This window comes from Nelumbo nucifera, chromosome 1, assembly GCF_055504915.1.
Source record: "Nelumbo nucifera cultivar China Antique chromosome 1, China Antique-T2T, whole genome shotgun sequence".
In the NCBI taxonomy this organism is placed as follows: Eukaryota; Viridiplantae; Streptophyta; class Magnoliopsida; order Proteales; family Nelumbonaceae; genus Nelumbo; species Nelumbo nucifera.
In genome coordinates, this window is record NC_142649.1 from 11,389,748 (window position 1) to 11,403,080 (window position 13,333).

Here is a 13,333-nt window from a genome sequence, read left to right on the forward strand (position 1 = left end):
AAATCAAATATGATTAGACCTTGATGAACATTGAGATTTCATTATTTGGAGCAGAAGGAGAGTATGGTTAGAGATAAGAACCACAAATTTATGAGGTTACTCTCAGGGAATTCACATCTCCAAGAGGCATTTGAGAGCACCCAATCCAACCTTTATCTAGTATGTCCATTTTTTCAAGTAAATTGGGCTCCATTCATTTCCAAATCGATAAGGTTACATAAGTCGATTAACTCATTAAAATCTTGAGTTTGGCTAGGACTAAGACTCCTTCCACCGGTTTTATTAAGACTATTAGCAGGGACCGTGCGATGTACGGGAAAATTTGAAAGATTTAATAATTTTATTTTTTATTTAATGTTGATTTATAAAAAATAATTATTGTTAATTGAATATGAATAAATATTTTTTAATAAATTTAGTTTTATTAATAATTGATAATTTTTATTCTCTTTATTATTTTTAAATAAAATTTTGATTAACTTTAAATAAATAAAAATAATCATAAAAGCTAACATTTTTACTAATTACACTAATAATTAACAATTATATAGGAATGACAACAGGGTGGGTTCAGGGCAGGGCACCCCATCCCTTTCCCTACCCTATAGTCAAGACACTCTACCCCATCCCTGCTCCGTCCCTAGTGTCATGTGGGTTCAGGGCAAGCTAACCACTCCTCAATGCCGGGCGAGTTCAGGGGCAAGGCAGCCCACTCCTCATCAAGGATGGAGAATTCTCGAATTTCCTTGCCTCGTCCCTAGTATTGGGTGGGTTCAAGTAGAAGTGTAAATTTGGTCGTGTTGGGTCGGCACGACACGACCCGCATGTGGCCTACTTGTGTAATTTTGAAAATTTATTTAAATTTTTATTAAATAATTTATTTTCTTTTTAAATGGTTTACTTACATAATTATACTAATTTATCTTATAATTTCTAATATAAACTAACCAATAATTTCCTTTTTTCCAATATTATACTAATTTATCTTAATAATTTGTGTAATTATTTGTTCAAATTATAGTTTTCCATTTCCCATAGTCATTTATCTTTAATAATTTTTAATAATTTGTAATGAAAATTACATAATTTTTCAATGGTTTTCCAAAATCTATCAAATGTAATAAATTTTCCTAAAATTTCCAAAATATTCTAATAATTTTCAATAATTATTTAATGCATTTTAAATAAACTTTCAAACACTTTATTTTACGAAAATGTAGTTTTATGAACTTTTTTGAAAAATTTATTACATTTGTGTAACTATGAGGATTTATTGATTTTTTGCAAATTTTTATTAAATATATATTTTTATTTGGTAGTTTACTAACAAAATTACACTAATTTATCTTTTATTTTCAATATAAATTAAATAATAATTTCATTTTCTAACATTATAATATTTTGTTTTTCAATTTCTATAAAATGTTTTTAATGAGTTAATTAATAATAATATTTATTAATTTTTGGTAATTTACTAATAATATTTATTAACTTTTGGTAATAACACTATTTAATACTCATTGATTATGAGTGGAATTAAGTATTAATCGTATTTAACTATTTATTAATTAATATGAATATTTTGAACGAGGGAGAGGATATAGATTGTGGGGATGCATTTTAGGAATTGATTAGGGAGTGGGGCAACGTGATACTTTCCTATTAGTTTAAATGAGATACCTTAAGAGAGAGATTATTGGAATATTTTTAGGTAGTTGGGTGACATAGCTTAATGGGAGTAGTGGGAAGGGGAGAGGAGAGAAAGTCAAAGAGAATGTAGAGTGGGGATAATGGAGCAAGGAGAGGCATGGTGACGGGGAAATTGCGATGCATGGGCTTTGTTAAGCGAAAGTTAAACAATAGAAATACATAAGATTATATAATTGTTTTATATTTTAACTTTTTAATAAACAATTTGATCAAACTCAACCCTAATTGGTCGGTTTTCTAGTATTTCAGATTGGCTTTGGTTTAATAAATATATATTAATATTTTATATTTTAAATTTAATTTTTTATTATGGGAAAGTAGGAAAATTCCCATATTTCTTATTCTAAGATATTTTTTATCATAGATTTAACTTTTTAAATTTATTTTTTAATAATACCATTGTAATTTATGAAATTTAAAATTAATTTTTAAGTTTAAATCTCTTGAACAAACAAACTAAACCAAAAATAGACCCAAATCGATACAACCCGAGTTGGTGGGTTTTCACTAACGGTCAATCGATTTTGAGTGACAAACTGTAGACTTGACAAGATTGATTTGGTTGGCGAAATAGCTTGCAACTGAACTGAACCAATCATTGAACACTCCTAATCTGAACTAAATTTATAGTCTAATCTCTAATAAATAATAATAGTTTAATCTCCAATAATTATGGAAAATTTATAGCAAACGTACACAATCATTGAAAATAAGTTTATAATGAAAATATAATAGATATATAATAAAAATACAATAATTACAAAAATATAATAAATACTGAAGATATACTAAATCAGTCAATAAATAGTGTAATCTTAAATAATAGTTTAGTCTCTAATAAGTATTAATCTATAAATTATAAAAAATATATAATTATTAAAAATCAATTTATAACAAAAATACAATAAATACGATAAATTAAATTTCAAAAGTTAAATAATAGTTGTTTAATCTCCAATAATTATTGATAAATTTTTATTAAATAACAAAATAAAAATAGATTTATAAAAAATTATTGAAATCATATTTATAAAAAAAAATAATTACTAAAAATAAAATAAATATTAATTATAGTATATACAAATATATAATGAATATACACTATTATTGTAAAATTATTACTAATATATATAATTTTGTTGATAGTTATTTTCTATAATTATTTAATTGATATAAGTGAAATTAGTTATTTACAATATTATTTAGTTATTGAAATAATATTGTTATTTAAATTCTTAAAATATTAATTATTTATTGAATTTAATAATCCATAAAATTATAACTGTACTATTTAAAATTTTGTCACGTTAAATATTTAAAATATTTAAAAATTTTCATTATTTGAATTTTATTTATTTTAATGTTATTACATAATATTAAATATTTTGTTATATTATTTAGCTATTTTTAATGTTTTTTTATTTAAGATTTTTAGTTATTGAAATATTTAAATAATGTTAAATTTTTATTTTTTGAATAACATTTAAATTGTATAATTCGTAAAATTATAATTTATATTGTTACTACATAATTTCATGATGAATTTTGTAAAAAGATTGAATTATTAATGATGTGAATATTTTTAAATCTATTAATTTTTTGTGTTTTGAATAAATATTTTAAATTTAGTATATAATTTCGTTATAACATTTAAATTGTTCTGAATTTTTTTAATTGGAACTTTCTTTTGATAGATAGAGATAAAAAGTGGGGGAGAGGATAAATAGGAATTAGATATAGTTTAGGAGAGAATCTCTCTACTAAATTAAAGATAATTTAAGAGATAAATAGGAATTAGAATAATTTAGTAGATGAATAGAAACTAGAGACAGTTTAGGAAGAAGTGGGGGAAAGTGGTGCCACTTGGCTAAACATTAGAAAAACAAATCCCTATTTCTTTCACTCGGGATTTTCTACTCACTTTTCCTATCCACTCTCTACATGCCGTGAATTGGAGCCACACATCTCTATTATAAATTAAGGGATGTGTGGCTCCAATTCATGGTACGTGAACAGATCAATTTTAATATATATATATAGAGAGAGAGAGAGATTTATGAAAGAGTTGAAATCACCATAAGACAGCGAGCACCATCAATAGTGTCATCAATATTTTTTTAACCAATTCAACATTACCAATCATTCAATTTTATTTGGAGAAGCATAAACAAAAGTATTGAATCACATTAACAGTACAAGTATCCCATAGGATCCACAAGCCGGCCACTACAACAACCCATAGAATCAACAATATGGTAATTACGAAAAGAAAACCTTCTCTAAGGGGGTTAACAGTTTTGTTTATTTGGCCCATAGCGTCCTTTGGTATGCTTTTTGCAACTGGTTTTGTAGCCTTCAAATCATCAGTAGTAGAGTTGCTGTTTTGATCGTACTATTCTTCATCATGGTCGTCTTGCCCATATATCCCAATCCTCATCCATCACTTCATCCCCCTCTCCTTCAAAATTGTCTTCACCATTATCACATATATGATCATTAATTTGTAATTTTTACGTTTTTATCTTTCTTTTTAGCCACTAGATGATCATCATTTGATCTAGCAATTAATTGAGGAAACGGGTCATGGAAGCTTCTCGATCTTGTAACTGTGTTTGAAGCTGCTGCTTCTGAGACTAGTTAATGACTTTATTGGGCCACACATTTCTCCTATTGGTGTTACTATATACGTACCATAAGTATTCCTTCCATATTAGGGAGGAGATATTTTCCATTTTTTCTCTTCCTATTGATTGTTTTTTTTATTTATCGTTAAAGTATTTGCATGGTTTTTAAAACCGATTCGGAGACTGAACCGGTCAGGGGTCCGGTTATTGGGTTGAACAGTCCGATCGTTCAAACTGAACGATTAACCTGTTTTGACAAAAAAATAAAAAAAAATAAGAAAATGTCAAAACTGTTTGAACAATTAACTGTTCAAATCAACGGTTTTGATCAGCAAAATCAATGGTTTTTTGAGAAATCCTAATTTTGAGGAAAAACCAGAAACCAGTCAGGACCAATTCCCGATTTTTCCAATCTGACCATCCAGTCCGATCCGATTTTGAAAACCATGAGTATTTGTGTCCTCTCCATCTCCATCCACAAGAGGTACAAATATATCATCATGAATATTGGATGATATATCATCAAGGTAACAGGGATCTCCATAATGAAAGGCCTTGTCAAATTAACTTTCAGAGAGACCCCAGGAAACATAGTGTGAGCCTTCTTTTCAGTATCATCGTCGAGTTTAATAACTGATCCCACATCTCTAAGGATAAGGATGATTTCAAAATCATCCATCGATCGACCAAAACTCCAAAGGCAGACCAAGGAGTCTGACCGAGATGTCCTATTCTTTCAGTTGTGCTCTTAGAGGATTGAATCCTTCTTTCCGCTGCATGCATGCGCCTTTAACAACAAGGACTGGAACTGGTCAGGTGATCGGTTATGATTTTCCTTAAAACTAGATTTTCCATAAAAATCGTTGATTTTGATCAATAAATCATTAATTCGGACGGTTAATCGTTCAAACCATTTAAACGGTTTTAATTAATTTTTATTTTTATCAGAATAGACTAACCATTTGATTCAAATAGTTACATCATTCAACCCGATAATTAGACCCCTGACCGGTTCAGTCTCCAAATCGATTTTAAAAACCATAGAAAAAACCCTTGCCAATGATTTGCATCCCTATCAAGACGGTCCCAAGTTAAAAATTAGAATGTTGCGGTGACACAAGTGAGAAAATAGGAATATTGTAATAAGATTTCTATTTTCGCACGACACACACACGTTTGTTAATTGTTGTAGGCGAAAATAGTGGAATGGGATGAGAAATAACATGTTAGAAGATACGGAAATAGGTCGACCTCACCGAAAACAAAAATACTGATTACTGAGAAGCGAATGAGAAAAAAATAAGAAACCGGATTTCTTCCTCAGAAAATTTGTGCTTGCACCGTTCTCACAACAAGTTACATCCGTGCATTTGGAATCATTTCGTGCTTGTGTGTTTTCATTGATGGGAGATGTTCCCAATGCACGGCTGACAAATTTTGTGAAGGGAAAATCCGGATTCGAAAAAAAAAATATCGACGGCGGCCAACTTTTTCTTCCCAACCGAGCTTACTCCCAACGGGGTTGACTCTCCGATCATCGTCTTCTTCATCTCCGGCGAAGGTAAGATCATGAATATTCTCCGTTTCCTTTTGTCGATTCATTCTTTCTCTGAAACCTGATTGTTCTTCTTCCCCTCCCTACTTTCTTGGCCATCACCGGTCGGCATCCTAACCATATCCTCTGTCGTCTCCGGCAACTGTAAGGCCAAAAATAGACCCTTCATCTCTACTAGAGATGTCTTCCATTGAGCTTTGTTTGAATGATAAGGGTCATATACACCTATCGGCGATGAATGTCCTCAAAGGACTCGCCGCCATTTATTCCGGCAACCAAATGGCGTTAGATCTGCTAAACCAATCTCAGTGATTATTGTTTCAGCTCTTTGGACCTAACGATTCATTATAATTATTTTTTTTTTGTTTATTGTCCAGACCTGCTAAATCGAAAGTGGTTTGTTGCTGATCTAACGTCTTTTTTTTTTCTTCATGAGATATTGGTCCTAACGATTTGAGTTTCTTGTCCAGAGCGAAATCGAAAGTGGTATTAGAAATCTTTTTTTGGAGCCAACACAACTCGCAGGTACGATATATGCATTTGTTTTTCTCCATTATTCTTCTGTTTTTTGGTAAAAAAATAATTCAGATTACTGATAACTATTTGCTCTATGTTAGTATGACAACTCGAATGCTTATTTTCTTTGTTCAGTATGTTAATGGTGGTTTTGTTTTGATGCATTTATTTATTTATTTATTTGCTTCTGATCTAACCTATTATTGTTTTTTCCTGGATCATCTTCAAGGCCTCTCATGTGTAACAGGGACTCTCTCTCTCTCTCTTCCATTGTCTTTCTCTTTCGTCCCCACACAAATTCTGCTTATTCTGGCCGTATTAGGTGTTATAGGAATACACTTTGTCCTTGCTTCATGAAATTTCTCGATGATAACTTATTTCTTCTCAGTGCAATCAATAGCCATTCTCTTAATCCTAACTAATTTGCTACATGTAAGATTTATTGAAAACCCACTAAGCACCTTGCTATACGTGTACAAAATGATCATTACAATTGCACGCTAATAGGAAACCATCTTTATTGGCCACAAGTTCAATGCCCACCCTTATATTGGGTCTTTCCACAATGATAATGATCAAATGTTCTGAAATATGGGAATGATGTTCCCAATTCCCATGTGGAATTCAGAAAGTCTTGATGCAATTGGGGTTGGTGGTTATGGTTTGGGTCCAAGCCAAACCATATTTAGAGGGACCAACCCACCTTAAGCCTCAAGCCCAAGGTGACTCAATCCCTGCCCAACTTGACAGTACTCTCTCCGATTTTGATTTGCTTCATTCTTCAAGTGCAAATGTGCAGTCATGTAGAATAATGGATCCTTTTTCTTTAGCTACCCTGCTGCTCTCTTATTGCTTGAATAATAGAGAGCCATTTAAAGTCTTCTCATACAAAACCTATGGACATCCTATAGCTTCCAAACCATTTCAAGTCTTCTCTCTGAGGTGCTCTTTGTATCTTTTTCTGTGATTAATGAAAATTTCCTGTTATTGATAAAAAATACAACTCTTGGCCCAGACATGCATTCAAACCAATATTCTTAGAATTAGACCCTAGGCTACCTTTTTTTTTTTGATAAAAGATAAGAGTTTTATTAATTAAGAGAAGTACATGGCAAAGGGGGAAACTTCTGGAGATTACACAAGAATCAAACTTTCACTATATAAGACATCCAAATGGGTGTTTAGCTAGAACATTAGCAAAATAGTTTAAATCCCTTGGAATCCAAATCAAATTTGCATTTAGTGGTTTCAAAGAGTTTCTAGCTTCTGTCAAGAAGTGGTTTAACCTCCACGGGTGATGGGGATCGGTCCAGGCATTATAAGACCTATTATCATAAGAAGAAGGCCAACAAACAGGTTCTGATTTGGCACGGGAAGACTCTTGGGACTTGGACTGATCTGGTCAGGAGTATTTTTGTCATTTTGACCAGTCCCATATGGGCTTGTGCTATAGCATCTTGTTCCTCTAGCTTAGTAGTGTTTCTCTTTTAATTTTCAGTTAATTTGCATTAGTAGGTAGAAAGTTATTATGTTTCTTGATGCACAAGACAAGGAGTTTTTTTTTTTGTAATTATGGTGAACAGTATTCCGGGCCACACAAGTCTCTATAAATAGATATATTCTCTTCCTTTTGAAGCTAATGAAGATTTTTTTAGAGCTCTCTTGCAAGTTTTTTGTATGGAGTGATTCTAGGACCCTTGGAGTGATTACTTAATTATGGTGTGGTGTAGTGAGTGCTGCATAGTGAAGGGTGATCTTTGTGGTTGTTTTTTTTTTTTTTTTTTTCTTACAATGGAAACAATCAAACAGGGTAGTGAGAATAAAACTGGTACTTTGATTTCCATTGATTACCTAAATGTATAGATGTCCTTCAAATTAAATGGTGAGAATTATGTGCTATGGGCTGTCAGTAGAAGTGTTTATGAGAGCCAAGAAGAAGGTAAAACATGTGAAGAAGGAGAAACCCTCATCTAAATCTCAAGGGTATAATGCGTGGGAACATGCGGATGCATAGATTATGACTTAGTTGTGGAATGGCATGGAGCTTAAAATTAGTGTGAATTTTATGTTCTTGGATACAACCAAGGAGATATTGGAAAGGGATTTTGAAGAAGAAGAGATTAAGAAAGCTGTCTTTCTAATGGATAGACCCAAGGCTCCAGGACAAGATGGCTTTGCAATGGGTTTCTACCAAGATTGTTGGGAGGTGTTGAAAGAGGACTTAGTTGAAGTCTTTAAGGAATTTGTAGACAATCATGTAGTAAGCCTTGGAATCAATGCCACTTTTTTGGCTTTGATACCTAAGAAAACTGATGCCAACCACCCAAAAGATTATAGGCCTATTAGTCTGGTGACAAGCATTTATAAAATTCTGGCTAAAGTGCTTTTGTTGAGGATCAAAAAAGTTCTCCCCTCTATCATTAGTGAAACCCAGGGGGCCTTCATTCAAGGGCGACAAATAACAGATCAGATCCTCATTGCGAATGAGTGTGTGGAGGAAATGAAAAGGTCTAGGAAGAGAGGTCTCATTTGTAAATTGGATCTTGAAAAGGGCTATGACTTGGTGGACTGGGAGTTTTTATTAGAGGTGATGTGGAATTGTGGATGTGGGGACAAGTGTAGTTGGATATTTGGGTGTATTAGTACTAGACCTGTTCATGGGCCGGGCCGGGCCGGGCTCGGGCTGGGCTTTTAGTCCCCATTAATGAAAATATGCTAGGCCCGAGCCCGAGCCCGAGCCCGGCCCGACCTACGGGCCTATAACTTGGGCCCGAGCCCGGGCCTGATAAAAAGCTCGAAGCCCAAGCCCGAGCCCGACCTAATAAATTTCGCAGAGAGAGATAGATAGATAGATAGATAGATAGATAGATAGAGAGAGAGAGAGAGAGAGAGATAGAGAGAGAGAGAGAACTCACCGTCGCACTTTGACAGAGATCCCTCATCAGTTCACAACTTCGCATCTGAGAGGGAGAGAGAGAGAGAGAGAGAGAACTCACCGTCGCTGCCGGAGTTATTGCACCGGTGAACGTTCTCCGCCTCACTGTGGAGTGTGGAGGATGTGGAGGTTGGAGAAGAAGGGTTTGGCTAGAAAAAGAAGAGGGAAAGAGGCAAAGAGATAATAAAAAGATGGGGCTATTTGATTAGGGTTTTTTAGGTCTAGGTTTAGGTCGGGCCGGGTCGGGCTATTTTGACAAAACCCGAGCCTGGCTTGAATTTATTGCGGGCTGGGCTTTTTGGCCTGAGTTTAAGCCCACGAGCCTATAACCATGTTCAAGCCCGTTCGGGTGCCAGCCCATGAACAGGTCTAATAAGTACCTATCACTACTCTATTCTGGTGAATGGTATGGTGAGGGACTTTTTTCCAGCTTGTAGGGGTGTCAGGCAAGGAGATCCACTCTCACCCTTCCTTTTTACCTTAGTAGCTGATGTGATTAGTAGGATCATTACTAAGGCTGACAGTGAAGATGCCATATGGGGTTGGAGAATAGGGAGACACGAAGTCCCAGTTACCCGCCTTCAGTTTGCAGATGACCTAATGATCTTTTGTGAAGGAGGTTTTAGTGAAAAGGTAGCAAACCTAAAGGAGTTAATCAAAGGATTTGAAAGTATTTCTAATCTGAAAATAAATCTGGAAAGGAGTTGCATAGCGGGTATAAATTTGGAGGTAGGAGAGGTCAAGGCTATTGCAAAGTGTCTTGAGTGCTCCATCTTTGCTTGGCCCATGTCTTACTTAGGGCTTCCATTAGGGGCCAATCCTAGGGAGAGTAGATTTTGGACCCCAATGATAGAAAAGTTTGAAAAGAGATTATCTTCGTGGAAGAGGAATTATATCTCTTCGGGAGGGAGAATTACCTTAATAAGAGCTACCTTGGCCAACTTACCTACCTATTTTTTGTCTGTCTTTAGGATACCAGTTAGGGAAGCTAGGAAGTTGGAGAAGTTAATGAGAGATTTCCTGTGGGAGTCGGGACAAGAAAAAAAGGATCATTTGGTTAATTGGGAAATTGTGTGCAAAAGTAAAGAAGAGGGGGGTTTGGGACTTGGGAGGGTGACTAAAAAAAGTCAAGCTCTGTTAGGGAAATGGTTGTGGTGATGGCCATTGGAAAGTGAGATGCTGTGGTATGAGGTGGTGGGAAGCATTCATGGGAGATCAGAGAATGGATGGGATGCTGGTGTATCAAGGCAGGCTAACCTAGCAGCACCTTGGAAGGCCATTCACTACACCCTTCCACAATTCCTTAAATTTATCAAGTGTGTTTGGATCCCTCCAAGCCAGATGAAAGGGTGTGGACTCATAGACCCAACGGAACCTTTTCTTGTGCTTCTTTCTTCAAGTCCATCTCTCAACATTCTACTCAACAACCCTTTCCGTTAAAGGGAATTTGGTGTAGGTTAGTTCCCCCAAAGATTGTGGCATTTTGTTGGGAAGTATTCCATGGGAAAGTAAACACTCTAGATAACCTACAAAAGAGAAGACCTTTCCTCTGTATTTCTCCCAATTGGTGTATCTTCTGTAGAGCTCACGACGAGGATTGTTACCACCTACTAATATCTTGTCCCTTTTCTCCCGACCTTTGGGCTTGGCTACTTTCGTTGTTTGGGAGTAGTTGGAGTCTACCAGTAGAAGTTCACATGCTCTTCAACCATTCTACTTTCCTTTGGCCTACAAAAAGAGGGAGACTTATGTGGAGATGTGCTCGTGTTGCCTTGACTTGGGACTCTTTGGGAAGAAAGGAATGCTAGCATCTTTCAAGAAAGGGAAAGGAACAGTCAAGAATTGAAAGACTGTGTGCTGAATAGGGCAATACCGTGGCTAAAGACCTTGGAAAATTTTCATCAATTCTCTTTTAATGATCTTTGGAGAAATTGGTTAGCAGTAGCGAGGTATTCATCCCTAAAGGACAAAGCAATTACAAGCTGGTTTCCTCCATCTGAAGGCTCATTGAAGTTGAACTTTGATGGAAGTAGCATGGGTAATCCAGGATTATCCGGAATGGGGGGTGCTTTGAGAAATGAGAAGGGAGAGATTTTGTTTCTCTACTCAGGTCCCTTAGGAGTTGGGGACTTTATCAGGGCAGAGCTATTAGCTGTTGTACAAGGGGTGCAATTTGCAAACCAGCTGGGGGTACAACACCTAATAACCGAAGGGGACTCCAAAGTGGTGGTGGGTTGGTTGAAAAATCCTAAAGAGGCTATATGGTGCTACAAGAATGAAATGAAGAAATTCAGTTGGTTGACAAGGAATATGTTGGTTACTGTACAGTGGGTGGGGAGATCAACAAATATTTTGTCAGATGTGTTAGCCAAGCAAGGGGTAAATAGGGAAGAATTGTTTTGGGCTCAGCTGTGATTCCTGTATTTCTTTCCCAGTTTACTTGTAAGATTCAAGGAGGGGTTGCAGCTCGCGCCTCTTCCTCGGATGTTGTATGAATTCACAACTGTAAATCAACTTTTGAATTAATAAATTTATTATTATTCATAAAAAAAAGAAACTTTATTTTGGCCAAGATAACATTACCAGGGATACCAACCTTTTCAGGAGTACTTTAATCTGAAGCAAGGAAATTAGAGCCTAGAGGAGTATTTTGCTAGTATGAAAAATCACCGTAATGAGCTTAATGCGTGTCACCCCTTGGTTTCAGATGTTAAATTTCAGCAGCAACAATGGGAACTGTTAAGCAAGAACTAGAGAAGAGAGGAGAGGAGAGGAGAATAGAGAGGGAGAGAAGAGAGGAGACTCGGGTGGACTGAGAGCCCTCCTTAACTCAGTGGGCGAGAGTTAGTATTATTATTTATACTAGCCCAGTCGTACAACATAAAGACGAGAAAATTACAACAGTACCCTTGCGGTACTAAACCTGAGAACATAAACAACTGTTAACACTCCCCCTCAAGTTGGAGCATAGATATCAATCATGCCCAACTTGTCACACAGATCATGATGTCTGGAATGGTTTAGACCCTTTGTAAAGATGTCTGCAAGTTGGTTCTCAGAATTGACATAGGGAGTACACACTTTGCCTGTGATGACTTTCTCTCTGATAAAATGCTTGTCAACTTCAATGTGTTTTGTTCTATCATGTAGCACTGGATTGGCAGCAATGTTTATAGCTGCTTTGTTATCACAGAATAAAGACATAGGTTTGTCCACTAAGAAGCCCAACTCACTCAACAAATTCTTTATCCACATGCCTTCAGCTACCCCGTGGGCCATAGCATGATATTCAGCTTCAGCACTGGATCTAGCCACCACATTTTGCTTTTTACTCCTCCATGTAACAAGGTTCCCTCCTATAAATGTGCAGTAGCCACTGGTAGACTTTCTGTCACTTTGGGATCCAGCCCAATCTGCATCTGTATAAACCTCAACTTTTAAATGTCCGTGCTTTTGAAATAACAAATCAGCACCCGGATACTTCTTTAGATATCGGAGGATTCTCTCTATTGCTTCAAGATGAGAGGACCTAGGAGCATGCATGAATTGACTGAGGACACCAACAACATATGCAATTTCTGGGCGAGTCATAGAAAGGTATAACAGCTTCCCTACAAGCCTCTGAAACTGTTTCACATCCTTGAGAGGTTCACCTCGACTGTCACCTAATTTATGGTTGGGGTCAATGGGAGAGTCAACTGGCTTCACCCCCATCTTCCCTATGTCTTAAAGTAAATCTAGGACATATTTCCTTTGAGAGATGAAGATACCCTTCTTTGATCGGGCAACTTCAATTCCAAGGAAGTATCTGGCCGGTCCTAGATCCTTCACTTCAAACTGAGTGGCAAGAAAGACCTTCAACCTCTGAATTTCATCCTCCCAGTCACCAGTAACAATTATGTCATCTACATATATAATTAGGGCAGCAATTTTACCTTCTCCTTTTTTCACAAATAGTGTGTGATCTGATTGACATTGCTTGTATCCTTTCTG

General features: G+C 35.6%; 1 protein-coding gene across 32 annotated transcripts in view; it reads left to right on the forward strand.

Moving 5' to 3' along the window:
* Nucleotides 1-13,333, forward strand: part of LOC104610268 (putative cyclic nucleotide-gated ion channel 5) — a 132,663-nt gene that overhangs the window by 887 nt on the left and 118,443 nt on the right. For 11 of the 32 annotated variants that reach the window (XM_088890611.1, XM_088890628.1, XM_088890601.1 and 8 more), the window contains exons 1-2: nucleotides 5,456-5,895; nucleotides 6,360-6,414. The gene's annotated coding sequence lies outside the window, so the exon portion shown is untranslated. Of the gene's footprint in view, nucleotides 1-5,446; nucleotides 5,896-6,359; nucleotides 6,415-13,333 lie in introns of those variants that run through there. The other 21 variants (XM_088890687.1, XM_088890663.1, XM_088890625.1 and 18 more) reach the window with 9 other exon arrangements.